This window comes from Arachis ipaensis, chromosome B6 (assembly GCF_059453495.1).
Source record: "Arachis ipaensis isolate K30076 ecotype BB chromosome B6, ASM5945349v1, whole genome shotgun sequence".
NCBI lineage: Eukaryota > Viridiplantae > Streptophyta > Magnoliopsida > Fabales > Fabaceae > Arachis > Arachis ipaensis.
Window position 1 is genome coordinate 131,364,636 of NC_142441.1, and position 5,429 is coordinate 131,370,064.

At 34.3% G+C, this 5,429-nt stretch overlaps 1 long non-coding RNA gene across 3 annotated transcripts; it reads right to left on the reverse strand.

Moving 5' to 3' along the window:
• Window positions 1-1,774, reverse strand: LOC107604868 (uncharacterized). 3 transcript variants are annotated; one of them, XR_015885821.1, is made up of 2 exons: window positions 1,376-1,774; window positions 1-452 (listed from the first exon to the last, which is right to left on the reverse strand). It is a non-coding gene; the product is annotated as an uncharacterized LOC107604868 (long non-coding RNA). The 3 variants fall into 3 exon arrangements; XR_015885822.1 differs by having other exon boundaries at window positions 31-446; XR_001612413.3 differs by having other exon boundaries at window positions 31-480.
• Window positions 1,775-5,429: the final 3,655 nt, after the last annotated feature.

Consider the following 5,429-nt stretch of genomic DNA (forward strand, 5'->3'; position numbering starts at 1 on the left):
TCATGAAACAGCCAGACTAATTCTCACCCCTTTTCCAATACACAAGCAACTGAATTAATGTAATAATTTTCATGCACATATAATACAAACTAAAACAGTTTTGACACCATAGAAGGAAAGAAAGATCATTAACAAAGCCCCCTTAAATTGAAATATTTTTTGCTAAATAACACGAATAGTACCATACATATTGTATTAAGCATTACATCACCTACTCAATACATGCCAAAAGACAAGCAACGATAGCATCAGCAAGTAGTTTGGCATTCTTCCTTTGCTCAGATGAGGATTGCTGGATATGGTCAGTCATCCTCTCTAAAACATCAAATTGCTACCTCTTCTTCCCATAACGCCTTGTGCTTCCTCCACTTGCACCGGCTTCAGAGTGCGAGGCATGTCCTTTCGCTGTTTGACCTCCACTTGCATTATGGAGCAAAAGTGAAGAACTGAAGCTTAATTTTGATGAATCCAAATCAAAGACTAAAACGAGTACAACACGTTAATAATTTAATATATACACAACTTCCAAAGTCATTGAAAATGTGATGACAACAAAAATATAATTTTTATTATGTTAGCAACAAAGGAGTACAGGTTAGTTATGATCTCAAAATAGGGGAGTACTTGGCAATAAAAAAGAAGTACCAAAAAGAAGAATAAACTGAAAAAAAAACATGTCACTTTATTCACTTCTTAAGTCAATTTTAGTTTCAATTGGTTTGACAAAATCAATAAACAAACCGAAATTCAAAACAAATAAATAGCAAAATTGCATAGCAACACAACAAAACCAGAATCATCCCAAACCAAAACAGAAAACGAAAGAGAAAACAACAAAATTTTATGTGTGTATATGTTCTAGAGCATTAGGATTTTAACATTTAACAATTAGTCATAGAAACAAAACGGAATAACAAATTTCTAACTTTTTGTAATTCCTACTTTTTGTAATCTATTTAGAAAAAGATTTTCACAAAATCAATTCTCCAGGGCCTTGGATAATTAAAGTTTATACTAACCACCCTTTCTCCTAATGTCAATGGAAGCACCTAATTAATTGGTTATGATTAGTTCAATTTTTGGGATTAAACCCTGCAAGTGGTATTCTCAGACTTACCTTCCAACAAATAACATAAAAAAAATTGATTTACATCACATTCTTATATTGTTTCTAGTCATTATAGAGGATTTGTAGAAAAAATTGCAGCACTCATCAAATTATTATTAAAAAACGTATGAAACTCACAATCAATCCATAGTTGCAATTGAATTACAAACTAATCTATATATTAGAACAAACAATGAAATCCACAAAAGCTGGGTCACGACTAAAATAAACGAATAAAATCAGTAACAAAATTTGGGTACAACTAACCTACGGCACAGAAGCTATGATGACAACAAGTTGGTGGTTGACTTCGACAGCAACATGGCAGAGGCTGCAGCTGGGTTTCTCGAACATTGCCCTATGTAGGAGAAAATGAGGAGATGAGAACACATGGACTAGGAAGATGAACTTTGACGGCGACTCATCTACCTAGAGGTGGCTACGACAGAGGCGACGAGGTGGTTGTTCGGCACTGGTGATGTAGAGCCTGCAATGAAGTCTTCCATGCTACCTTGAGAAGATGAATAAGTGAGGGCTGCTAACTGAAGCCCTAATTTGATTGATTTGAAGAAAGGGTAAAGTTGAAATTTTATAATTAGAATGGAGGTATTTTAGGTATAAAATGTTAATAAAGTTTCTGTCTCCATCCCCAAAAATTTCTATCTCCAGTGTCCCCACTATTTAGAGGTACTGAAATACTGAAATTTTGGGGACGGAAACGAAAATTTTAGTACTAGTCTCTAGGCCAATGATGCACCACTATTTTATGGTACATCTTGTACTTAATTGAGTAGATTTTATCCACTATTTTCACACTTATTCATAGAAATCGCATGTTATACATTTTTCTTCCTGATTTTGTGCTATGATTGAAAACATGTTTCTTTGGCCTTAAATTTGCTATGTTTAAATCCTCTCTTATTACCATTCGATGTCGTGATATGTGTGTTAAGTGATTTCAAGGATTACAGGATAGGAATGGCTTGGAGAATGGAAAGGAAGCATGCAAAAGTGGAAGGAATACAAGAAGTTGAAGAAATTGCTAAGATGTCCAACCTGACCTACTGGTACTAAATTGACCATAACTTGAGCTACAAAGATTCAAATGAGGCAGTTCCAGTTGCGTTGGAAAGCTAACATTCGGGGCTTCGCAACGATATATAATTTGCCATATCTGCCACGCTGTTAGGCAACGCGCACGCGTGGATGACGCACACGCGTGACCTGGCAAAAATTCAATCCACGCGTACGCGTGGACGACGCGTACGCGTGAGTTTGCCGCATGCTGGACGTATCAGAAATCGCTGGGGGCGATTTCTAGGCTGTTTTTGACCCAGTTTTCGGCCCAGAAAACACATATTAGAGGCTATAAAGTGGGGGAATCGATTCATTCATAGATACAACATTCAAATTCACAATTTTAAGTTTTAGATGTAGTTTCTAGAGAGGGAGGCTCTCTCCTCTCTCTAGGTTTTAGGATTTATGATTTCTCTTAAGGTTAGGATTTCTTCTTCTTCCCAATTCCAGGCTCAATGTTCCTTTAATTTTAAGTTTTCTCTTCTACTTTTATCTATTCTAGTACTTTGGTTTATCTATTTCACTTGTTAATTACTTATTTTTCCAATTTGGTTTATGAACCTTCCAATGTTAGATTTGATTTTATATTTAATACAATTTGAGGTTTTTCAGATTTATATTTTTAATTTAGCTTTTTACATTCTTAGCTTTAATTGATGAATTGAGTAATTGGTGACACTTGAGTTATCAAACGTTGTTGATTGAAAATTGGAATTTACTGATTGATTTTGATCCCTCTAAAGCTAGTCTTTCCATAGGAGTTGACTAGGACTTGAGGAATCCCATTGATTGGTCCACTTGACTTTCCTTTATTTAGTAAGGGTTAACTAAGTGGGAGCAATAAACAATTCTCATCACAATTGATAAGGATAACTAGGATGGAATTTCTTCCAGTTCTCATACCTTGCAATGGTTTTTATGATAATTAATTTACTTTCCTGCCAATTTATTTTCTTGTTTCCTATTTCAAAAACTCAAAAAGATACTTTTCCATAACCAATAATAAATCATACTTCCCTGCAATTCCTTGAGAGACGACCCGAGGTTTAAATACTTCGGTTATAAATTTTATTGGGTTTGCTTTAGTGACAAACAAGTTTTTGTACGAAAGGATTCTTTGTTAGTTTAGAAACTATATTTACAACGAGAATTTATTTGCAAAATTCTTTACTAGCAGAAAAACTGATCGTCAGCCAACAAACATGATACTGCGTTTCAGTCCTCCAGTCTCTGTCCCAGTACAAGAAAACAAACGCTACCTAATATTCAACTAGATAATAAATAAATAAATAAATAAAATGGAAAAAAAGAAGCAATATAATAATAAATACTCATGCTCATGTTTAGTCCAATGAACTGTTTTCCTTTTAGTAATCATAGGTAAATGGTTGTGGTTGATTATGTTGTTGTTGGCAAGTTGGTTTTGTTCTCTTATTTTGTTGTTGGCAAGTTGGTTTTGTTCTCTTATTACTGTTGCCATGGCTGATGATGATAACATAATCTCCATTGGCACTGCCTTGTTCGCTATGGCCGCCACTACTTCCGTCCTACCATAATAAAAAGTAAAATGTATAGTTTCTTATTGTCATTTCAAAATATTTTATTTATTCAGAAATAAATCAAAGGTTCATTATTGTTTATACGTTTGTTCATAAAACTTATGAAAGAAAATTTTTAAAAAAAAATTATGAGAAGATGAAGAGTCATTTTTGTATAAGTTGTATATATCCATAACAGAAAATCATACAAAACATGTAATCAATGTGCTGAAAACTGAACTGATCATTGAACCGCTCTAATTACTGGTTTATTGATCTAACCGGTTCAAACGTGATTGAATTGAAAAAATCATTTTATAATAGAATAATAAATAAATTATAAATAAACACTAAATTATAATTATAATGTAATATAAAATTTAAAATGTCATTCAAAGTAAAAGTACTGCATCAATCAAAATGTTATAACCTCATCTAAGTATAATTTTAAAACTTAAAAGTCAAATAACAAAAAAAAATCAAAATAATATTTGTCATTGAAATATCAAAATATTAAATTTTAATATAATATTTATTAATTTAACGATATTTTTAGTTTTAATTTTTTCTTAACATAAATATTTTTTTAGTATATAAATGCCTTTTTTAGAAGTAAATAAATATTAAAAAAATTTGATGAAGGTTGAAAAAAAAATGCAGCCCAAACACTAGGCCCAATATTAAGTGTGAAGCAAATGTATCTAACCTAATGCACTCATCATGACCAAAAATAAAAAAACCTAATGTACTCATATATAATAATTGGGAAGACACTACATGTGTATTGTATGTGCAGCACATTATCAAATGTGACACAGTGACGGCAGTAAAGAGAAAACAACAACAATCCAAAGACCGTGGGTGACGTAACGGTGAGAAGAATGGCGACTCAACAGACGGACAACAATCTAGACCAGGCAAAGAAGTTTGTGGTGCGATGCGAAGAAGCCGACGAAGAACAACGACACGACGGCGGTGAGAAGAACGGAGGCGGTAATGGAGGCTAAGGTTACCGTTTTCACCTTTTCTCTTTCTTTGAGAGAGGGAGCTTGACACTAAACTTTGAAGGTCAGAGAAGGAGAAAGCAGGTCTCGAGGAGCTTCTTTCTTGTTTTCAGTTTCTGTTTTTTTTTTTTTTTTAATTCAAGCGACACCGTTTCTAGAGAACTAGTCAGGTTCTAGTTCGCTCTAAATGACCGATTCCAGGCCGGTTTAACGGTTTTTCTCCACTTTTTGATCGCCAGTTATTTCTCATTTCTCACAGACCGAACCGTTAATGTCGTCGGTTCCCGATCAGACCGATCGGATCGGTCGGTCCAGTCTAATTTTCAGAACCTTGCATGTAACCCATATATATATATACCGACAAAAAATTAAAAAAAAAAAAAGAGAATAAAAATATTTAGAGTATCGACCTGTGATGTTGATGATCAATCCAATAAAGTGGTGGTGGTGGTGTTGGATAGAGAGTGGATTGTGTTCCAATGTGGTGGCAGGTGCAACCATCATCATGGTCATGTTCTCAGGTGCAGCAAATGCAATGGAGGTGTCATGCACATTCCAAGGAGGATATATGTAATATAAGAGTTATGGATGAGATTGATGTCGTTCATCAGCTTCTGAAAGCGCTCTTGTATCTGCGTGGGGGTCTTCCTGGGGAGACAAGCAGCCACAACTTCCCACCAGTTCTGCAAAGCTTTCGGAAGA